The sequence below is a fragment of the Hylobates moloch genome, unplaced genomic scaffold (assembly GCF_009828535.3).
Source record: "Hylobates moloch isolate HMO894 unplaced genomic scaffold, HMol_V3 SCAFFOLD_7, whole genome shotgun sequence".
In the NCBI taxonomy this organism is placed as follows: domain Eukaryota; kingdom Metazoa; phylum Chordata; class Mammalia; order Primates; family Hylobatidae; genus Hylobates; species Hylobates moloch.
In genome coordinates this window covers 74,854,911-74,880,000 of record NW_026652282.1, presented here as the reverse complement: position 1 = coordinate 74,880,000, position 25,090 = coordinate 74,854,911, and the positions used below count along the sequence as shown (strand labels likewise).

General features: G+C 40.1%; 1 pseudogene; it reads right to left on the bottom strand.

Moving 5' to 3' along the window:
• Nucleotides 1–20,306: 20,306 nt before the first annotated feature.
• Nucleotides 20,307–24,658, bottom strand: LOC131383879 (uncharacterized; annotated as a pseudogene).
• Between the last annotated feature and the right edge of the window lie 432 nt (nt 24,659–25,090).

Here is a 25,090-nt window from a genome sequence, read left to right as displayed (position 1 = left end):
GGGAAAGTTTGGGACTTCCTAAAACCATAAATTGTTGTGACCAAAATGCTAATAGTGACATGGACAATGAAGTCCAGGCTGAGGTGGTTTCAGATGGAGATAAGGAACTTACAGGGAACTGGAGTAAGCTCACTCTTGCTATTCTTTAGCAAAGATATTGGTGGCATTGTGCCTCTGCTGTAAAGATCTTTGGAACTTTGAACTTGAGAGAGATTATTTAGGTTATCTAGCAGAAAAAAATTCTAAGCAGCAAAACGTTCAAGAAGTGTCCTGGCTGATTCTGCTAAACTATGCTCACATTCATGAGCAAAAAACAAAACAAAACAAAACATGAAACTGGAACTTGTATTTAAGTGGAAGCAGAACATGGAGAAAAAAAAAATACATAAAACTGGAATTATATTTAAACAGAAGCAGAACATAAAAGTTTGTAAAATTTGAAGCCTGGCCATGTGGTAGAAAAAAAAAAAAAAAACACATCCAAGGGAGGAATTCAATCATGCTGCATAAATTTGCATAAGTAAAAAGGAGCTGAATATTAATAGTCAAAAAATGAGAAAAATGCCTTGAAGGTGTTTTAGAGACCTTTGCAGCAGCCTCTCCCATCACAGATCCAGAGGCCTTGGAGGGAAGAATGGTTTCATGAGCCAAGCCCAAGGCTGCCATGTGCAACCTTGAGACACTGTGTCACAGGATCCTTGGGGTGTCTCTTTGCCAGCTGGAAACCTCTGTGGCTAGTGGCATCTTCTGTCTGAGTATTGCTTGTACCCACTGGGTTTGTTCCGCCCACTCAGCCTGGCAGGCTGTGCTTGGCTTGCGCTCCCAACCTGGATCCCACATCTGCCAAGGGCAAGGCAGGTGTGGAGCAGTGAGGTGTGTGTGGGCAAGTGAGTGTGGGATCCAGCCACTGTGCACAGCCAGGCATCCTGGCTACTGTGGTGGGATAGGCAGCTCCAGGCACAGGCACAGATGCCAGCTCCATGCAAGTTTGCAGCTGGACCAGATGTACTGCATGCGGCTTTCACTGTGGGTACCTGTGTCTGGACGAGGAGAACACAGTGGTGCCTGGAAGCTTGGAGACATCAAGAACCACAGAACCTCAAAGAGGATGTCTCAGCCTTGGCTCAGGGAGCCCCTAGGTCTGGGCTCCCTGAAGGTCAATATCTCTTCTCTCCTTCTCACTGACCACAATGTGGCAAACAGGGGGGCATGTTTCAGCCCTGTTTGTGTTACTGCTCTTTTGATCATGCCATTCAGCAGGTCCTGAGTTTTTGTCCCATGTCTGGAAGGATGAGGTACGTGGACAACTAGAGGGAGAGCAAGGCAGAGCAGAGCTTCATTGAGCAACAGAACAGTTCTCAGGAGACCCAAAGTGGGTAGCTCCTTTCTGCAGGCAGGTCGTTCCAATGAGTGTCCAGCTCTCAGCAGAGAGGAAACCTGCAGTGGGTAGCTCCTTTCTGCAGGCAGGTCATCCCAATATCTGTAGCCCTCATCAAAGAGGAGACCCAGTTTGGGTATCTACTACCTGCAGGCAGGTCATCTTGTCATCTGCCCAACTCTGGCTGAGTCCAGGGTATTTATGGGTTTCAGAGGAGAGAAAGTGTGTGCTGATTGGTCCATAGATAGCCATGGGCAGGCCTGGAAAAAAGCACCATAAGTTCTCAATCCAGTCTGCTGAAGTGGCAGCCAAGCCCCCAGGCTTCAGACATTCCCTGGTTTGAAGGTAGGATTTCACCAGGGACCCATCCCTTTCCACCTAGGAGCCTGTCCTGCCTTCTCCACCATCAACCTGCCATCCATGGTGCCCAAGCAGTTCATGCCAAGGGGTGCCTGCATGCCCATGCTAAACCACCCTTAGCCACCCCTTGGTATGCCTCCCATGCTTATCAGCACCCAGAATCTGAAGGGGGCTGAGGCAGCAGGGGGCTGCTGTGTCAGTTCTGCCCCAAGCATGCACACACCCAGCCAGGTTGCAACAGTGCCAGGGCTCAGCCTCAACTTTGCTTCAAAATTGGAGTGGGTGACAAAAGCAGGGAGAGGCCAGTCAGCAAAAGTAGGCACTTCTAAGCCTGCAGGGGCAGGGGGCCTTCTCAGGCCCTCAAGAGCACAGGGATGTCCAGGTCTGCAGCCACAGCAGGGCAGCTGCAGATGTGCCCACGAGGGCAGGGCTCTCCTCCCCCACACCTCCCACTCCCCCAACTCAGAAGGGGGCAGGGCTCCTGCCTGTTCCTGACCCCAGCTATCTCTGTGGAGCACATGGCCCTGTCTGCGCCTCACCCACTGCAGCCGGCATCATGACGGCAGCTGCCCCAGATGTGCTGCCACTGCCATCACCTGCATCCTAGCTGCTCCTGCTCCAGCTGTACCTAAAAAGGCCCCAGGTACATCTCAGGCCACTGCTCCAGAGAGTGCAAGCTGTAAACCTTGGTGGCTTCCACGTGGTGTTAAGCCTGTGCATGCACACAGGGCAAGAGCTGTGGCTTGTGAACCTCTGCCTGGATTTCAGATGACGTATGAGAATGTGTGGATGTCCAAGCAAAAGCCTGATACAGGGTGTGGAGCCCTCATGTAGAAGCTCTACTAGGGCAGGGCAGAGTGGAAATGCGGGGTTGGAGCCCCCCCACAGAGTTCCCATGGGGCACTGCCTAGTGAAGTTGTGAGAAGAGGGCCACCATCCTCCAGACCCCAGAATGGTAGATCCACTGACAGCTTGCATCATGTGCCTGCAAAAGACACAGGCACACAAAGCCAGTCCTTGAGGGCAGCCATGGTAGCTGAGCCCTGCAAAGCCACAGGGGCAGAGCTGCCCAAGGCCTTGGGAGCCCACCCCTTGCATCAGTGTGGACTGGATGTTAGACATGGAGTTAAAGGAGATTATTTAGGCACTTTATGATTTCATGGCTGCCCTGCTGAGTTTCCTATTTGCATGGGGCCTGCAGCCTTTTTTTTTTATAGGCTCATAAATGAAAGGGACTTGCCTTGTCTCATGTGAGTCTTGGGGCTGTGGACTTTTGAGTTAATGCTAAAATGAGTTAAAACTTGAAGGACTGTTGAAAAGGGATTGTATTTTGCAATGTGAGAAGGACATAAAATTGGGGAGGGGCCAGGAGCAAAATGATACAGTTTGAATTTGTGTCCCTGAACAAATCTCATGTCAAATCATAATGCCCAATGTTGGAGGAGAGGTGTGGTGTAATGTTATTGCATCATGGGGGTGGATTTCCCCCTTGCTATTTGCATGATAGTGAATGAGTTCTCATGAAATCTGGTTATTTAAAAGTCTGTAGCACCTCCCCCTCTACTCTCTTCCTCCTGCACTGGCCATGTAAGACATGTCTTCTGCCCTTCACCTTCTGCCATGATTAAAAGTTTTCTGAGGCCTCCCCAGCCATGCTTCCTGTACAGGCTGTGGAACTATAAGCCAATTAAACCTCTTTTCTTTATAAATTACCCAATCTCAGGTAGTTCTCTATAGAAATGCGAGAACAGGCTAATACAGAACACATAAGCTTTGATGAGTGGGCCTTTTAAGCCAATACCCACTAATGACTATTTTACTTCAGTTTGCTGAAAATTCACTACAACAAAAACAAAATTTTAATGCTCTTATAAATTGTTAAGAATTGATTAACAGAAAATTGTAACAGAATCTTGTACTATACCAAATGTCAGATTTCCTAATGAGATTATGAGGATAATGGCAGTTTTTGTTTGATACAATGAACTATGGATAACCTTTATATAGACAGTTGACAACCTACACTATATTTCTGAGAATAAAATTGCAGTAACTTGACAAATTAGAAATCTAAATCAAAGAAAACAATGAACTTGCTCATACTGTGAGCTAAGTGATAGTTCCAACAGAAGCAACTATATTGCTTTAAACTAAATTATACTACTCAAACTGTAGCTATTATGAGTCACATCACTAACTTTAAATTTCTAAAACTTCTTGCTTAATATAAAAATTGTGCTGAGTGTTGTAGATTCTGTATGAAGACAAAATGAATCATAGAACCAGAATGATAGACAACTTTTTATAAAAATTATAAGTCAATAACTGGCCTTTCCACCTCATTTTGCTATTTTATTTTGTTGATTTGTATTTGATTATATTTTCTTAGCCTGTACCACACCAAGTGGTGGAACAATACTAAAAAGTGAATAATAACTGAAGGATAGAGAAAACACATTTATGTTCCCTAATATTCAGACCACACATCCCTATGATGGAAAGTGAGTATTTGGAGGCAGGAATGAACTAGTGCTCACGGGTGAGGGCAGCAGTGTCTTAATGTGCAAACCAGATCCATCCCACAGGGGCACATACTTCATGAAAATGTTTCTTTCAAACCCAGTATTCTGTCATTCAAGGAAGGTTTCCAGCCAAAACATTTGCTGGCTGTCAAGAGAAAATGAAAAGCATTCTGTCAGTTCACTGCCTTTGGCACCAAAGGAAAAAAAAAAAAACAGCTCCAAGTCTTTGTATAGTTCTTGTCCCATGGCTGCTAGAAGGGGTGACAATACTCAGTTCCCAGAGAGAGAAAGAGACAAAGGCTATGAAACTACGTGATTGCTTGCTGCTTCCATGCCACTTTGTCAGGTCTTACGGATATGAGCTGAAGCAGCAGCTGCTAAAATTGTTGCCCCATTCTCCAATTCTCTCCCAACCTGCTCCACTTTTTCTAATAATTAAAAGCCTCAAAGGCATGTGACTCACTTCGTAACCACAGGAGGCTAGATCTAAACATGAGTAAAGTAGGCAGTGGCACGTGTGGTATAACCTGCAGGAGTATCAGAGTCCCTTATTTTACATTTTCTGAAATTTCAACATTAGACATTCTTTTTAAATTAATTAATTAAATGTCTCGATAGGGAAGGAAGCCCATTAAACATATTCAGACCACATTTTTCCATATCCTGACAAGAGCATCCTCAGCAAATAAGAAAATGAGGAGCCTCCAACAGGAGAAGAAGTGCTGATGAGAGGGAGTAGTGGAAGGGGTCAAGGCAGAAATGGCAATTGAATGAGAAAATGAGCACGCCTAAGACGGAAAATAACCCTATGTCTAGTTCTGTTAGAATCGTTTGCAAGTCAAAGGCACCTTTACTAACAGGTCAAAAGAAAAAATCCCAAGAGTCCTCTGGAATAGTAAAAATAATGACCTTAATAAAAAATTTGTACAACACTTTGAATTGTTTAAAACATATGCATTTATTGACAACGCAATAAATATCAATAAGATTAGCATTTTATGTGCATTCACATATGCAATTGTGTATTACATCTTGCCTCAACTACTGGTAGTTAATGCTCCTGCTCTCCATAGGCAAAAAACTAAGGAGTTGTGCATGTGTGTGTGTGTGTGTATGTATGTGCGCGTTTGTGAATGTATGGGAGGAGATGAAGTGGTGATTAAGCACATTCTGTTAACTACAAGAGAGTTAGGTAAAGCACATGTTCAATATTTAATCAACTTCATGCTCTTGGAGAAATCTTTGCATATATATTTTTTCTACATTATTGTGATATTTTGCTAAGAGTTTCAGCATTTGTTTTTACTTTCAGGTAATTACTCAATAATTATAAAATCATTTGTAGTTTCTGCAAAGATCTAAATGTTACTAAGAACTTTTAAAATATTTTTGTCATAATCATAATTCACAATTCACTAATGATGATTTATTATTATAGAAGCATACATATCAATAGTCTGTGAATGATGACAGTTCTATTTTTTTCTTTTTAAACTTTATATCTCTTACTATTTAATTTCTTGCTTTCTTACAGTAGCTGGAAACTCCAGTCAAACATTGAGTAAATATTATGATAGTAAATATCTTTGTATCATTCCTGATTTCAACAGGAAATTTTTCACTAGTTCACCATTAAGCATCACAATTGCTATAGATTTTTTTGTTGATACTTTCTTTGGTAATTTGAGTGTTTTATTTTTCAGTAATTGTGTCCACAACATATACATTTCTCCTTCAACCAGCAAGTATTGTTTAATTTTTGGAGACTCTTTCTCTCACTAGGTAAGAAGGAGATCTCTTGCTATAAAAGCAGTTGTTGAGAACTAACAATCTGTAACCATAACCAATGGGCCGCAGTAGTGTGATTTCTGAGGCCGAGGTTAACATTTTAAATGATAATATTATTATATTAATTTTATAAGGTTATCTTGTAAAACATACTGTTGGTTAATTTTATGTGTCAGCTTGACTGGGCTAAGAAATTTCCAGGTAGCTGGTTACACATTATTTCTGGGCATGTGTATTAGGTCATTTCCAGAGAGATTGCCTTTTGAATCAGTTGATAATTTTGATTGACTAAAAGCATTTAAAATCACTGAGTCATTGATTTTTTTAACATTAAAAAGTTTATTGTATTTAATTTTATTTTAGAGTAAAGGGGTATGTGGGCCGGTCGTTAAATGGGTATATTGCATAATTTGGGGTCTTAGGCTATTAAATGATATTGACATGATCGTATGATGTTTTTCTCCTTCACTTTGTTAGTTTGGTAAATTAATGTCATTGATATTTAAATGTTAAACTAATCCTGTATTCCTGCAATTAATCAATGAAGTTATATATTTCATAGTTCATGGTAGAGATCTGTTATATCAAATTACTTTCCCTTATACAAGCCTGTGTTCCAGTCTTCTTGATCTCATGTACTCCCGTATGTACTAGTCCAGTTCTTGTATATGTTGCCTAGGTGCTACAGCTCCTTGATGTCCTTTACTCTTTTAGTTTACCAGGGACTTTCCTAACAGGATTATGTTATGACTTAATCTTCATTATCTGGTAACCAGAAGGAGAAATGGGGCTAGATCTTAAAGGACGGCATGTATTGTCTTGCAAGACAGAGGACTTTGCATCATGTTAAGGCGAGAATAGAGTTCTAGCCTTTAACAGAGAACAGGGAGCAAATATCACAGGTCCACAAAGTTTCAGAAAATACAGAGATTTAAGATTGTCTAGTGTATCTATCCTGATGCCCACATCCAATCCCTCAAAGTCCCAATCTTCCCAATCATGTTTCCAAATTGAGCATAGCAGACTTGCTACTGTTGCTGGGAATTCAACTTCCTCTAAAGTTCTGCAATTATAGTTTTTATAAGTAAGTTTTTGCTTTGCTTTTTTTTTCTTTCTAATGTCTGTAAGAGATGAGAAGCTCATGATATGCAACAAGGGAAATTCACTCATTTTCAAAATTAGCCAAAAACATAGCCTTTCATTATCTTCAAGGCATCAATTGCTTTAGTAACAGCCATATAATTACAAGTCCCTGTGTACAGCTCAATTTACTAGTGCATCCTCTTACACCATGAAACTACCACATGCTGGGGCCTACCCTCTCACTACCAGTGATGGGATTCACATTGATTACTGGCCAGTGAGTGACCCAACTGCAAATATATATTTTATGGTCTGCTTCCTCCAGCCACTCCTCGCACCAAATGTCATAGGTGAGGTTCCCCAGAAAAGAAATTCGAAAAGGAACTTTGCATGCAGAAATTTTATTGAGATGTGACCCCCCAGAATCCACAACTGTGCAGATGTGAATTAAGCTAGATAGGGCAATAAGGGAAGTTGAATTGTGATGAAAAGGTTTCAGTCAATTTCACAGGAAGCTGTGAAGCTGGCATGGCTCTACAGACTTGTCTCAAATTGCAGCAAAAGTATTCTGGCCTATGTATCCTTTCATTTTACAGTCGTTGGATGCAGGTTGCCCCAAGGAAGTGCATATGACCTTGAATGAGATGTTTTCTGTCCACTGAAAGCAATTCCTGAAGCTGTCAGCAATCAAGAATCCCATCAGCTGTAGAAATGAGTGTTTTAGTCCTGAAAAGAATGGTGTCTGGGAGGCACATCACAGCATCCTCTTCTTTAAGTATACATTTTCCTACTGTTCTAGTGTTTACCCTAGAATTCAAAACATGTCTTAACCTATTAATGCCTATTTTAAAATAGTATCTTTACTGCTTCCCAGACAATGTGAGGACTTTAAAACACTTTAACATCATTTACTTATTCTGTATTTTGGATATTGTTGCCATGTATTTAGAATTTAACTGTATTTTAAACTCCATAAGATGTTTGTATTATTGTTTTAAGCAGTCAATGATCTTTTCTACTTATAGAGATATTAATTTTTACTGGTGCTTTTAAATTCCTATTAAAAACATTAGTATTTTTCCATCGTGATTAGTTTTCTCCTGTTTGAAAAAAAATCTTCTAGTATTACAGTTCTGAAGATAACAAATTCTCTTAGTTTTTGTATATATTTTTCTGAAAACACTTTATTTCACCTTGTACTTTTAATTGACATTTTTGAAGTACCACTTACATGTGATAAAAAAATCACATATTTTAAACAGAATGATAATTTTTGACAAATATATACACTTGCTTATCCACCAACCAAATACTGAGGTAGAATATTTCAATCGCTTCAGAAAGTTTTCCCTTCTTCCCTTTTAGTCAATCCCCTCTCCTACCTTTACTCAGGTAAATAGATTATTATTATCACTATTAATTACTATCACTGTTAGGTAGTTTTGTAAGCTATATAATATAATTTGAATGAAATCATACCCTACATACTTTTATTGAGACTGGTTTCATTCATTCAGCACTGATGCCTTTGAGATTTATCTAAGTTACTGCATGTATCGATGTTTGTTCATTTTAATTTTGAATGAGATTCGCTTGTAGATGTACACAATTTATTTATCCATTCACTTATGGATGGACATGTATGCTGTTTCCAGTTTGGAGTTGTTATGAATTAAGTTGCCATAATTATTTATATACAAGTCATATGGATATATCCTTTCATTTCTCTTGATAAATGCCTAGAGATGGAATTGCTGGGTCACATGATGTTTGTGAATTTTTTTTTTATGAGAAGCAGCCAAAATATTTTCCAAAGCATCTCTACCATTTACTTCTCCAATTGGCTGTGAGTGAATGTTTCTTTGGTCCATATTATCCCCAACATTTGGTATTGTCAGTCTTTTACATTTTGTCATTCAAGTAGCTGTGAAGAGGCATGTCTTGCTAATTTTAATGTGCGTTTCATTACTAACTACACCGAGCATATTTTCTTGTGTTTATTGATTATTAATGTATTTTATTTAGTGAAATGCTTGTCCAAGCTTTTGTCTATATTTTCTTGGGTTGCTTGTACTTTTATTATCACATCGTAAAAGTTTGCTGAATATTCTATACATAAGATATTTGATATGTAAATGCTTTGTGACTATTTTTCCCCTGGTTGAGCTTACATTTTCATTTTCTTAATGAAGTCTTTTGAAGAGAAGGTTTAATCTTGAAGTCCAATTTATCAATTTTTACTTTTCCAGTTAGTGCTTTTTTATGTGTTTAAGTAACATTGCCTGTCATAAGGTTACAAAAGTTTCTCTTCTGTTTCCTTTAGTTTTTAGGTTTGAGTTAGTGATCTATTTTTTGATAGTTTTCATTTTTCAGTTATATTTTTAAGTTAACATACAGTAAAATGGAATTTTGTGGTAGACATTACATAAATTTTAACACATGTAAGGATTTATGTAACCACCACCACAGACAGAATACGAAACAGTTGCATCATAGCCAAAATTTCCTCGTGTTGTGCCTTTGTAGTTATCTTCTCCCACCTTTAACCACTACCAACTAATAATCTGTTATCTATCACTCTAGTTTTCTATTTTTGAGAATATCACACAATAGCCCGTGTCACGACTATGCAACCTGTACAGTTCCATGTCTAGAAGGTCCTTACTCTTGTTCTGCAGCTAAAATGTTTTTGAATTTATTAATAGTTTATGAACAAAGGGGTTTGCATTTTTTTGTTGCACAGGAATGCATAAAGAATATAGCCAGTCTTTATGTCATATAAATAGAATCATATAGATTAGAACTACTTGTGATTAACTTTCCTCACTTAGCATAATTCCCTGGAGACTTATGCAAATTATTGCATGTATAAATAATTTATTCCTTTTAATTGCTGTAGAGCATTCCATTTTGTGGATATACCAGTTTGTTTATTCATTCATCCATTGAAGAGCATTAGGGTGGTTTCCAGTTATTGGCAATTATAAATAGAACTGCTCAAAACATTTATTTACAGATATCTTTGTGAGGAAAATTCCTCAATTTACTTTTGTAAGTACCTTAGAATGAGATCGATGAGTCATATAGTAAGTGCTTGTTTAACTTTTTAAGAACCTACATTTTTTTTTTCAATGTGGGTATATTATTGAACATTCCCACCAGCAAGGTATGTGAATTCCAGTTGCTATGCACTATCATTAGCACTTGGTATTGTCAGTATATTTTGTTTTAGCCATTCCAAGAGATGTATAATGTTACTGCATGGTCTTTTCATATGTTTATTCACCATTTATAGGTTTTCACTGGTGAAGTGTACAAGTATTTTGCCCACTTTAAAATAGGGATATTTGCTTCCTTACTGTTGAGTTTTTGTCTTATTGATACAGTCTGGATACAAATCTTTTGTCACATAAGTGATGTTCTGAAAACATTTTCTTCAAGTTTCCAACCTACATTTTATTCTCTTAGAGGTGTGTTTTGCCAAACTCATGTGTTTAATTTGATAAAATCAAATTTATTATTTTATACTTTTCTTGATTGTGTTTTTGGTTTCATGGCTAAGAACACCTTGTCTAATTCTTGGTCACAAAGGTTTTCTCCAGTGTTTTCTTCTAATAGTTTTATAATTGTACATATTACATTTAAATCTGTGACTCATTCTTTGTTAATTTTTTTAAAGGTATGAAGTTTTCCTCAAAGCTAACTTATTTGCATATGAATGTCCAGTGTCCCAAAACCATTGCTTTTGCACCTTTGTCAAAAATATATTGGCCATATTAGTGTCAGCCTATTTCAATCTCTTTCTTGACTATCTCTTCTGTCTATTTATCTATGTTCCTATCTCTTAGCCAGTACCATACCATCTTGTATATTGCAGCTCTAAATTAAGTCTTAAAGTAATGTTATTCCTACAAATTTAATCATTTCTTTTTTTAATTTTTTCCTATAATAATTTTTGGGGTCTTTCCATATAAATTTAAAAATAGCTTGTCTATATCTGTAAAAATTTTTGCAGGTATTTTCTTTGGAATGATGTCCAGTATATAGCTCAAACTTGGGAGAAGTAACATTTTTACTGTGTTGAGTGTTCCAATCCAAGGAGATGGTATGTCACTCCAATTATTTAGTACTTTGATTTCTTTTTCAAACTTTTACTTTAGAATAAGGGAGTACATGTGCAAGAATGTTACAGAGGTATATTGCATGATGCTGAGGTTTGGGGAATTGACATGGAAGTGGGGAAGGGAAGTGCTGGGAAGGGAAGAGTGTGGTGCCTTTAAATGATACTGCATGGGGGAAGGGAAGTGCTGGATAGAGAAGGGCATGGTCCCTAGCTAGGGCTCCACTCCTGGGCCCATGCCCACAGACCTAGGTGAAAACAGGCATTTTTGTTTTCCTGTCCAAATGTTGCATTTCCCAAGACAACCCTGGCCTGCCATGCCCCCATCCTGTGCCTATAAAAACCCTGACACCCTAGCAGGCAGACACAAGGGTGGCTGGATGGCGAGAGGAGCACATCAGCAGAGGAACACACAAGTGGCTGGACGTCAAGAGGAACATATCAGTAGAAGACCGGAGCAGCTAGATGTGGAGAGGACGTTGAGGGGAGCAGGCCAGCATGCCAGCAGGCCATCAACCGGTGGAACAAGGCAGAGTTTGGTAGGGTCAGTTGGAGGAGGGCCCGGGCCACCAAGCAGCCCAACTCCAAGGGAAAACCATTTCCCTTCGGGCTCCCCCATCTGCTGAGAGCTACTTCCATTCATAAAATCTTGCACTTGTTCTCCAAGCCCACGTGTGATCTGATTCTTCTGGTACACCAAGGCAAGAACGCTGGGATACAGAAAGCCCTCTGTCCTTGCGATAAGGGAGGGGTCTAATTGAGCTAACACAGCCACCTATGGTAGCTTAAACTAAAAGAGAGCCCTGTAACACACACCCACTGGGGCTTCAGCTGTAAACATTCACCCCTAGACACTGCCATGGGTTCAGAGCCCCACAGCCTGCCCATCTGTATTCTCCCCTAGAGGTTTGAGCAGTGGGGCACTGAAGAAATGAGCCACACCCCCATTGCATGCCCTGTGAGGGGCACAAGAGAACTTTTCCTGTTTCAGTATGATTGAACCTATTACACTGGTATCAAGCATAATACACATTAGGTAGTTTTCCAGCCCTTGCCGCCATGTTATCCTTGCCCCTCTACTAGTCGCAAGTGTCTGTTGTTCCCATATTTATGTCCATGTGTACCCAATATTTAGCTCCTACTTGTTAGTGAGAGCATGAAGTACTCCGTTTTCTGTTCCTGCATTAGTTCTCTTAGGATAATGTGCTCAAGCTGAATCCATGTTGATGCAAAGGACATGATTTTTTTTTTCATGGCTGCATAGCATTTCATGGTGTATGTATACATTTTCTATATCCAATTCACTGCTGATGGGCATCTGGGTTGATTCCATGTTTTTGCTGTTGTGAATAGTGCTGCAGTGGACATACAGGTGCATGTGTGTTTTTGGTAGAAAAATTTATTTTCATTTGGATATATATGCTGTAATGAGATCACTAGGTTGTATGGTAGTTCAACTTTTAGTTCATTGAGAAATCTCCAAATTGTTTCCCACAGTAGCTGGACGAATTCACATTCCCACAAACAGTGTATGTGTCCCATTTTTCTGAAGCCTTGCCAACATCTGTTATTTTTTGACTTTTTATCCAAAGCCATCCTGAATGGTGTGAGATGGTGCTACATTCTGGTTTTGGTTCACATTTCTCTAATGATTAGTGATGATGAGCATTTTCTTCATGTGTGTTGAACGGTTGTATGTCTTCTTTTGAGAAATGTCTATTTATGTTCTTTGCTCACTTTTTAATGGGGTTAGTTGCTTTTTGCTTGTTCTTTTGTTTAAGTTCCTTACAGATTCTGGATATTGATCCTTTGTCAGATGCATAGTGTGTTAATATTTTCTCCCATTCAATAGGTTGCCTGTTTAATTCTTTGATAGTTCTTCTTGTTGTGAAAAAGCTGTTTAGTTCAATTACATCTCACTTATACATTTTTTTGTTACAGTTGTTTTTGAGGCCATAAATTATTTGCCAAGACTGATATTGAGAAAGGTATTTCCTATGTATCCTTCAAAGTTTTTATAGTTTAGGTCTTACATTTAAGACTTTAAACCATCTTCAGTTGTTTTTTTATATGGTGATAAGTAGGGCTCCAATTTTATTCTTCTATATGTGAATATCCAGTTATCCCAGAAATATTTATTGAAAAGGGAGCCTTTTCCCCATTGCTTACTTTCTTGAGTTTGTCAAAGATCACATGGTTGTCAGTGTACAGCTTTATCTCTCTATTCTTTATTCTGTTTCTTTGGTCTTTGTGTTTGTTTTTGTACCAGCACCATGCTCTTTTGGTTACTGTAGACTTCTTGTATAGTTTAAAATCAGGTAACGTGATGCCTCTGGTTTTGTTCTTTTTGCTTACGATTACTATGATTATTCAGGCTCTTTTTTTATTCCATATAAATTATGGTATATGTTTTTCTAATTCTGTGCAAAATGACATTGGTAGTTTTCTAGGAATAGCAATGAATCTGTACATTTCTTTGGGCAGTATGGCCATTTTAACAATATTGATTCTTTTAATCCTTGAGCCTGGAATGTTTTTCCATTTATTTGTGTTGTCTCTGATTTCTTTCAGCAGTGTTTTGTAATTCTCCTTGTAGAGATCTTTCACCTCCTTGGTTAGATGTATGCTTAGGTATTCCATTTTTTGTGGCTATTAAAAATGGGATTGGGTTTTGATTTGGCTCAATCCTTATGTTATTCATGAATATAAATGTTACTGGTTTTTGTACATTGATATTTTATCCTGACATTTTACTGAAGTCTTTTTTGTCAGTTCTACGAGCATTTTGGCAGTCTTTAGGGTCTTCTGGGTATAGAATCATATCATCAGTGAAGAGAGATATTTTGACTTCTTCTTTTCCTATTTTGATGCCTTTTATTTCTTTCTCTTGCCTGATCCTCTGGCTAGGACTTCCAGTATTAGGTTGAATAAGAGTGGTGAGAGTAGGCATTCTTTTCTTCTTCTAGTTCTCAAAAATAATGGTTCCAGCTTTTACCTGTTGGGTATGATGTTGACTGTGTGTTTGTCATATATGGCTCTTACTATTTTAAGGTATGTTTTTTCAATGCCTAGTTTGTTGAGTGTTTTTATAATGAAGGAATGTTGGATTTTATTGAAAGTGTTTTCTGCATCTATTGAGGTGATTTTATGGTTAAGTTTTTAATTTTGTTAATGTGATGAATCACATTTATTGATTTGCATATGTTGAACGAGTCTTGCATAGCAGAAATACAGCTTACTTTATCATAGTGAGTTAACTTTTTGATGTGCTGCTGGATATGGTTTGTGGATATTGTGCTGATTTTTGCATCTACGTTTAGCAAGAATATTGGCCTGAAGTGTTTTTTTTCTTTTTTTTCCATTGTTGCTTTGCCAGATTTCGGTATCAGGATGAGGCTGGCTTCATAGAATGATTTAGGGAGGAGTACTTTCTGTTCAATATTTTGGAATAGTTTCACTATATAGCTGGCAAATTTAGGCTGTAAATCCATCTGGTCCAGGGCTTTTTGTGGGTGGTAGGTTTTTTAAAATTATTGTTGCTTATTCAATTTCAGAACTCATTACTGGTCTGTTTAGGTTTTCACTTTCTTTCTGGTTCAGTCTTGGGAGGTTGTGTTTTTCCAGGAATTTATTCATTTATTGTAGATTTTCTAATTTTTACACATAGAATTTTTCACAGCAGTCTCTTGAGTATCTTTTGTATTTCTGTGGGATCAGTTGTAATGTCATCTTTTAAATTTCTGACTGTGTTTATTTGGATATTTTCACTTTTATCTTTGTTAATCTAGCTAGTAGTCTATCAATCTTATTTATTCCTTTGCAAAACCAACTTTTGGTTTCATTGATCTTTTTATGTATTTTTGCATCTCAATTTTATTCAATTCTTCTCTGATTTTATTTATTTGTTTTCTGCTGCTGGCTTTCTGGTTGGTTTGTTATTTTATTCTAGTTCTAGGTGCAATGATAAGTTGTTAAAATTGAGATTTTTCTGACTTTTTCATGTAGGCATTTATGGCTATAAACTTTCCTCAACACTGCTTTAACATTACCTCAAATACTTTCATAAGTTTTGTCTTTATTTATATTAGTTTTAAAGGATGTTTTGATTTCTGCCTTAATTTTGTGGTTATTTCAAGAGTCATTCAAGAGCAAGTTGTTTCATATCCACGTAGTAGTGGGGTTTTGAGAGGTCTTCTTGGTATTGATTTATATTTTTATTGCACTGTTATTGGAGAGTGTACTTGATATAATTTTAAATTTTTTGAATTTATTGAGATTTGTTTTATGGCCAAGCATGTGTTCATTCATTCTTAGAATATGTTTTGTGTGAAGATGAGTAGAATATATTTCTGTAGTGTTAGGTGAAGGATTCTGAGCATGTCTCTTAGTTCCAGTTGGTCAAGTGGTGAGTTTAAGTCCAGAATTTCTTAGTCAGTTTCCTGCCGCAATGATCTGTCTAATACCATCAGTGGGGTGTATTGTATTATGTAGTTCCCACTTTTGTCCTTCTTAATTTTTACTGGTTTAAAGTCTGTTTCATCTGACATAGGAATAATGACTCCTTCTCTTTTTTCTGTTTGCATTATAGATCTTTCTCCATCTCCTTACTTTGAGCTTGTGGGTGTCATTACATGTAAGAGGGGTCTCTTAAAGATAGCAGACAATAGGTTATTATATTTTAATCCAACTTGCCACTCTATGCCTTTTAATGGAGACATTTATACTGTTCACATTCATTGACATGTTCGATTTTGATCCTGACATCATGTTATTAGCTGAGTGTTTTGTAGACTTGATTGTATAGTTGCTTTATAGTACCTGTGGGCTATGTGCTTAAGTGTTTTTATGGTAGCATACATCTTTCTGCCATTTCCGTGTTCAACACCCCCTTAAGGACTTCTTACAAAGCTGATCTAGTGGTGATAAATTCCCTTAGTATTTCCTTGTCTGAAAAGGACTTTATTTCTCCTTTGCTTATGAAGCTTGGTTTGTTGGGATACTGACTTTTTGGTTGGAATTTCTTTTCTTTAAGGATGCTGAATAAAGGTCCCTAATTGCTTCTGGCTTGTAAGGTTTCTGCTGGGAGTTTGATTGCTAGCCTGATGGAATTCCCTCAGTAAGTGACCTGACACTTATCTCTAGCTGCCTTTGAGATTTTTAAATTTCTCATTGACCTTGGTGACTCTGATAACATGTGCCTTGAAATGTCATTTTTTATAGTAGTCTTACAAGGGTTTTCTGTATTTATTGAAATTTCATATCAACCTATTTAGTGAGATGGCAGATATTTTCATAGAGTATATCCTCAAATATATTTTCCAAGTTGCTTACTCTCTCTCCTTCTCACTGAGAAATGCCAATAAAAAATAGGTTTGGTCTTATTACATAATAACATTTTTTGGAGGTTTTGTCTTTTTTTTATTTTTTTGTTCATTTTTGTCTGACGGGGATAATTTGATGAACTGCTCTTTGAGCTCTGAGATTCTTTCCTCAGCTTGTTCTACTCTGCGATTAATGCTTTCAACTATACTATAAAATTCTTGCAGTGAATATGTCCATTCCCAAAGGTCAGATTGGTTCTTTCTCAAAATGGCTATTTCATCTTTCAACCATTTCACCATTTTACTGGATCCTTTGGATTCCTTGGATAGGGTTTTTACCTTCTCCTGTATCTTGATGAGATTCTTTGCTATCCAGATTTTGAATTCTATGTCCGTTATTTCAGTAATTTCAATCTGGTTAAGAATCATTGCTGGGGAGCTAGGGTGCTAGTTTAAACATAAGGGGCACTCTGACTTTTTGAATCATCAAAGTTCTTGAAGTTCCTCATCTGAGATTTCTGGTGTTTCTTTGTATTTTTGACTTTTTGGTTTTTAGTCTTTACTTCTGTCGAGGGTTTAGCTTCAGTATAAGTTGAGTAGCATCAATTGTCTTCATTCCTCGATGCTTTCTGAGGGCCAAGGCTCTGTACCAGATCTTTATTTGTAGCCAGATTCTTGCCCTGAGTTTCACAGGTGCTGTATACTAGCAGAATATTTTGGTGTTGTCATTTTGGCCCCAATCCAGTAGATGGACTTAAGAGCAATGGACTGCAGACAGACTCTTAGTCACTTGGCTCTTTTATATTTCAGCATATTCATAGTGGTGCTCTGTGTTGGGAGAACAGGAAGAGAAGATCCTCTCTCCAGGTCTACTCCAGGGCCTTAGGAGAGCCCCTTCCAATCACTGGTGCCACCCCCACATTTTCTTTTTCATGTGCTCTGGGCTGTGGGACTCCTTCAGGCAGGGGCTATCGTTGGCATACAGACTACATCCTTCTGGGGCCGACCCTGAGGAGGGAGGCATGCCCCACTCCCACACAGGCCCACAAACCTGCATCTCATCCCTTTCCAGTATTCTGAGAATGGGGGCTCCTCCTCAACTCGAGCACTGGCCACATATTTCAGCTTGGTGCTCCCTGTCTGTGTGCCGAAACCCCAGGGCATTGGGATCAGGCCTGCAGCTCTATCTTCTATTCCCTTTGGGTTAGGCACTAGCTGTCTTGGGGGATCCGAAGTGCTCCCAGGCCACCTAAAAAGCACTCAGTGGGAACCAATGGCAAAGCATCCAGGCTGGGCATCAGAGGCCGTGCTTTGCACATATTCCTGCTAGAGTGGCTAGGGAGGGGAATTCGGAGGGGCTGGCAGGCAGGGGCTGCCTCTAGGACAGAGGCACCACAATCCTATGGGAAAGATGGCTCTGCTCTCTTTGACCCACCTGTCAGCTGGAGTTAGAGGTACTCAGAGGAAAATTGGGAGCCTTGGGGGACAGGCGCCTATGACTGTGCTGTGCTGCCTCAGCCTGGCGTGTAAATTCCCCTGGTCTCCATGCAACTCGGAGCTCTGTCTCTGCCTACTCTTCAGACAGATATCCCTTACAATTCAAATGCCCATGGTGGTGAGGGATCATGGGATCTTTGTAGCTAGAGTTCCAGAAGTCCACAGCGAGTGTGGGCTGCCCTGACATCATTTCACTCATCTCTTCCCTAGGAGCCATTCGGGGCTGGGAACTCATCCTAGTCCTCTGCAGTTCCATTTAGGGTTCCCTACTTCCTCCCTCTTTGGCCTCAGTATCTATATTGTCTCTCTATAGATTCTCAGTGTTTTCTCCCTGAAGATGTGTTTGAAGCATGTTGGTTTATTCCATATTTTGGTCTCTCGGTGGGAGCAGTACTTCCTGGCTGTCTAGTCAGACATTTACGCCTTATGTTTATTTCATCAGCATTTTATAGTTTTAACGTATAGGCCCTGTACATATTTTGGTAGATTTATACCTAAATATTTCACTTTGAGAGCTGTTGTAAGTGGTATACGTTATTTTTAGATTCTGATTTTCAATTGTCCACTGAATGTGGACATATTAGGAATATGATTAATTTTTGTGTTTTGGCCTTATATCCTATTACATTACTAAAGTCACTGATTAATTCTAAAAGTTTTTTGTAGATATCTCTGCATTGTTTGCAGATAATCATGCCATCTGTGAATAGGGGAAATTTTATTTGATTTTTTTTTTCTAATTTGTATGTCTTTTATTTTTTTCTCATTTTTTTTGTAGTAGTTGAACTTCCAGCATAATGTTGAATAAGAGTACTGAGAACAGCTGTTCTTGCCTTGTTCCTGATTTTAGGAAGAAAGTATTAAGTTTTCACCATTTACTATTGTGGTGCCTGTACATATTTTGCAGATGCACCATTTACTATTGTGGTACCTGTAGATATTCTGCAGATAGATTGAGGAAGTTTCTTTCTAGTCTTTGCAGAGAGTTTTTATGATGAGTGTTTTAGTCAGAGTTCCCTTAGAGGGAGAGAACTAATAGGATATCTATCTATTCCTCTCTCTCTCTCTCTCTCTCCATATATATATATATGGGGAATTTATTAAATATTAACTTACACTATCACAAGGTCCCACAATAGGTTGTCTGCAAGCTGAGAAGGAAGGAGAGCCAGTCCATGTCCCAAAACTGAAGAACTTGCAGTCCAATGTTCTCGGGCAGGAAGCATCCAGCAGGGAGAAAGTTGTAGGCTGGGAGGCTAAGTCCCATAGTCTCCTTTTCACGTTTTTCTGCCTGCTTTATATTTGCTGGAAGCTGATTAGATTGTGCCCACAATATTATGGGTGGATCTGCCTTCCCCAGCCCACTGACTCAAATGTTAATCTCTTTTGGCAACACCCACACAGACACACCCAGGATTAATACTTTGTATCCCTCAATCCAATCAAGTTGACATTCAGTATTAACCATCACAAGTCCACCCCTTGTCAACTTGAACCCACACACATCTCCTGAGATCATATGTAATCCTCAGATAAAGACTGAGGTCGTAATTATACCTAACATAATACAACTGTCCTTTGTATAACCAGAAATGCACCAATTCCATACCCAAATACTATTACATAAAGTTAACAATACTTAAATGCTGATATGAAGTCAATAAATCATATGTCATATGATAAAAGAAAAGGAAATAAAATGAAGATATTTTCTTAGTACAAGTATATACATGCACAAACATGTTTTTAACAAAAGAAAGAGGAAATACTCATGACAGTTACAGTCCTCATTTCTGCAATTGGTCATGTGGTTGTAGCCAGAATTGATGACTACCTTCTTCTACTACCCATTCTATATTCTCTTCGCTTTCAGCAAGCACCTCAGCAGGTCGTGTATTTTTTTTTTCTTTTTTTCCCTGTGGAGTGATCCAAACCTTCATTCCTGAAGGGTCCGGGACATTTGTAGTACTGCTTGGATTGGGCTGTTGTAGTTTCCCATTGACCTGAATCACAGGGCATGGTAATATTAAGAGACGCCCTAATGGATCTCCTATTCCATACGTACTCTTCCTTACCTCCATTGCAGAGTTGTAGACTGATTTCATCTCATAGTCCAGGTCAGTCACCCCAGTCAGCACTGTAAGTCCCTTCTTAGCCTGTTGACTTAAAGGTAGGAGGAGCCCAAAGTGTCCAGGTGGCAATCTTAGCTTGAAGTTTAATGGAATCATTGTTGTGTCTCATGGTGGCCATGTTCCTCCCTCTGGAACTAAGATCTCTAGGGCAGCGGAATGTAATGTCACAGGAACAGGAAGCAAAAATTTTTGTAGTGGATCACTAGGGGTGATGGTGAATGGTGCCACTTCCATGCCTTGATTCCTGGACCCATCAACCTGGCTATGGGAGAAACAGTACCATATATTTGATGCTGATTCAGAGCATACGTGGCCTTCTGGAGAACTTTGCCCCAACCCTGCAAAGTATTGTCACCTAGTTGGTGTTGTAATTGTGACTTCAAAAGGCCATTCCACCATTCTATCAATCCATCTGCTTCAGGATGATGGGAAACATGATAAGACCAGTGAACTCCATGAGCATGAGCCCACTGCCACACCTCTTTAGCCATAAAATGAGTGCCCTGATCAGAAGCAATGCTGTGTGGAATACGATGATGGTGGATAAGGCATTCCTTGAATCCACCGGTGGTAGTCTTGGAAGAAGCATTGCGTGCAGGATAGGCAGACCCATATCCGGGATAAGTGCTTATTCCAGTCAGGACAAACCTCTGCCCTTTCCATGATGGAAGAGGTCCATTATAACTAACCTGCCACCAGGTGGCTGGCTGATCACCCCAAGGAATGGTGCCATATCGAGGGCTCAGTGTTGGTCTCTGCTGCTGGCAAATCGGGCACTCAAAAGTGGCCATAGTCAGGTCAGCCTTGGTGAGTGGAAGTCCATGTTGCTGAGCCCATGTGTAACCTCCATCCCTGCCACCATGGCCACTTCGTTCGTGGGCCCATTGGGTGATGACAAGGGTGGCTGAGGAAAGAGGCTGAGTGGTGTCCTCAGAACGGGTCATCTTATACACTTGATTATTAAACTCCTCATCTGCTGAAGTCACCCATTGGTGACCACTCACATGGCATACAAATATCTTCATGGTTTTTGACCACTCAGAGAGCTCCATCCACATACCTCGTCCCCACATTTCTTTGTCACCAATTTTCCAATCGTGCTTCTTTCAAGTCCCTGACCATCCAGCCAAACCATTGGCTACAGCCCATGAATCAGTATATAATCGCACATCTGGCCATTTCTCCTTCCTTGCAAAGTGCACAACCAGGTGCACTGCTCAAAGTTCTGCCCACTGGGAAGATTTCCCTTCACCACTGTCCTTCAGGGATGTCCTAGAAAGGGGTTGTAGTGCTGTAGCTGTCCACTTTCAGGTGGTGCCTGCATATCGTGCAGAACCATCTGTGAACCAGGCCCTAGTCTTCTCTTCCTCTGTCAACTGATCATAGGGAACTCCCCATGAGATCATTGGTTCAGGCTGGGGTAGAGAAGGCAGGATGTCAGGAGTGGAGACCATGGGTATTTGGGCCACTTACTCATGTAACTTACTTGTACATTCAAGACCTGCTCGAGCCCCATCACGTATATACCACTTCAATTTCATGATGCTGCTGTGCATGACCCACTTCATGGCCTGATGAGTCAGAAAGCATCCAGTTCATGATCGGCAGTTCAGGTTGCACGATGACTTGGTGACCCATAGTCAAATGTTCAGTTTCCACGAAAGCACAGTAACAGGCCAAGAGCAGTCTCTCAAAAGGAGAGTAGTTATCTGCAGAAGATGGCAGGGCCTTACTCCGAAATCCTAGAGGCCTCTGCTGTGATTCACCTATGGGTGCCTGCCAAAGGATCCAAACAGCATCCCTATCTGCCACTAACACCTCAAGCACTGTTGGATCTGCTGGGTCATATGGCCTAAGTGGCAGAGCAACTTGCACAACCTGGTCCTGTTGCAGAGCCTTCTCCTCTTCTTGGACCCCACTCAAAACTGGCAGGCTTTCCAGTCACTTGATAAATGGGCCATAGTAACACACCCAAATGAGGAATGTGTTGCCTCCAAAGTCTAAATAGGCCCACTAGGCATTGTGCCTCTTTCTTGGATGTAGGAGGGGCCAAATGCAGCAACTTGTCCTTTACCTTAGAAGGAATATCTCAATAGGTCCCACACCACTGGATCCCTAGAAATTTTACTGAGGTAGAAGCTCCCTGAATTTTAGTTGGATTTATTTTCCATCCTCTGGCATGCAAATTTCTCACCCATAAGTCCAGTGTGTTGGATCCAATCAGCATAATATCATCAATGTAATGTACCAGTGTGATATCTTGCAGAAGCAAAAAGCAATCAAAATCTCTCCCAATAAGATTATGACACAAAGCTGGAGAGTTGATATACACCTGAAGTAGGACAGTAAAGATATATTGCTGGCCTTGCCAGCCGAAGGCAAATTGCTTCTGGTGGGTATTATGGACAGGAATCGAGAAAAAGGCATTTCCCAAGTCAATGGCTACATACCAGGTAGCAGGAGATGTGTTAATTTGCTCAAGCAATGAAACCACATCTGGTACAGCACCTGCAAATGGCATAACCACTTGGTTAAGCTTATGGTAATCCACTGTCATTCTCCAAGATCCTGTCTTCTGCACAGACAAAATGGGAGTGTTGAACGGGGATGTGGTGGGAATTACCACCCCTGCATCCTTCATGTCCCGATGGTGACACTGATCTCTGCAATCACTCCAGGGATGTGATATTGTTTTTGAATTACTATATTTCTAAGTAGGGGGAGCTGTAATAGCTTCCATTTGGCCTTTCCCACCATAGTAGCCCTCACCCTACCAGTAAGGGAGGCAACATGGGGGTTCTGCCAGCTGCTAAGTGTGTCTCTATGCCAATTATGCATTCTGGCACTGGGGAAATGACCACAGGATGAGACTGGGAACTCACTGGACCCACTGTAAGTTGGACCTGAGCTAAAACTCCATTAATCATCTGACCTCCATAAGCCCCTACTTTAACTGGAGAACCAAAATGACATTTTGGATCCCCTAGAATCAATATCAGCTCAAAGCCAGTCTATGGTAGTCTCCAAAATGTCTGATCATTTCCCTTTCCTCAATGCACAGTTACCGTGGTAAAAGGCCAGAGGTCTCCTTGAGGAAGAATGGGAGAAAGACTCACTGCATACATTGTTGGTAATATAGTGAGGTCCTTCCTCAAGGGGACCTGGCCTCCCCTTCATTCAAGAGGTCCTGGGTCTGTAAACTGGTTCAAGTCTGGAAATTGATTGAGGGGCTATGATTCTCTGTTTGTATAACTCGAATTAGTCTTTTGTCCATTCAACCTAGAAGTTTTCTGTTTGTATAATTTAGGTAGAAATGCAGTAGGCTTCCTATTAATTTCACTTCTAGGAACACTATGATTAATTAGCCAGTGCCAGAGCTCTACATGAGTCAGACAATTCTGATTGTGGCTTTGCCTCTGCTGTCCATTGTGGTGGACACACCCACCTTGGCTTTGACAGTTGAGTGCTGCCACTTGGCCCCTGCCACCTCAGGATCCAATTATTCCCATTGTATTTACATTTTGTAGTTGAGTGACTGCAGTTCCCACCGTTAGATCTGACATACAGAGAAGAGCAATTACAGGCCTCTTCAAAGATGCAGGTGCTGCCCTCACAAATCTATTTCACAAGGCATTGGTCAAGGGTGTATTTTCTGGAACCCTCTTCCCCCCACCAGCTGGGATGAGTAGATCTAAAGTGACTAATCCACTCCACCATCCCAATCTCTGTAAGCCTTTGGGTCCCTTCCTCTACATTAACCCAAGAGAGATCAGGCATTTTCAGCTCACTCACAGTGGGCCATCTTTTAATCCATATTTCAGCTAACCAAGCAAATAAACTTTTAGAACCTTTTTAAACTCCCTGAGCTGCAACATTAAATGCAGTTTCAACTTAATGGAACCAAATCCATAAATTCATCCTGATCCAACTATGTTCCTTCCACCATTATCCCATACCCTTAATATCTATTCCCTTACCTGTTCTCCAGATTCATATAAATTAGAGAACTCAAACAGTTTTTTTTTAGTGTGTGCACCTCCTCATGGGTCACACTCTCAACCTCACCTCTAAGGGCTTGCAGGGAGTTTAGTGTATACATCTAGAAGTAAACAGAGGTGCTGGGATTGGCTTCTCTGGAGAATCAACATTATCTTGCCTGGCAACTGCCTCAGGCAGTGCAGGGTTTATCTCCTCAGACAAAGATGGGAAGGCTGTTGGCAACATGGGTGAGGCGGGGGTGGGGGGGTGTTGCTAATACTGGGGATGGGGTAGCTGTTCCTTCTGGCAAAAAAGGTTCATCAGAGTTTACAAACTCGTCCTCCTTCAGCAGGGTCCTCCCACATATCCCCATTCCAAGCTGCAGGGTCCCATTCTTTTCCAATCAATGCCCTCACTTTAATGGTAGGCACCTGGCAAGGCTGTGCACGCACCTTTTGTTGCAGGTCAGCCACTTGCATGATAAGAGCTTGTGTCTGTTTTTCCACAATTTCAGTTCTTTCTCTACAGGAGATAAAACTCACTCACGGAAATCTTAGCAGATTTGAGGCTCAGTATTTGCTTCTGAAGCTGGGAGACAGAATCCTTGAGTTCATCATTTTCTTTCATTACTTTTTCTACTGAACTTAGGAGCAATCAACCAGCTTCACTACGTTCCTTGGTTCTCCACATCTGGTCAAAGGTATTATATATAGAGCCACTAAACTCCTTGCCTCTCACGAGCAGTGAATCAGGAGTGTCAAACTCATTTATTTTGCATAACTCTCTAAATGGTTCATGCCAAGGACTATGAGTGTTCTTCATACTATTAGAAGTTGAGTCCAACTTACACACTCACAACATTCCACAATAGGCTGTCTGCAAACTGAGGAGCAAGGAGAGCCAGTCCAAGC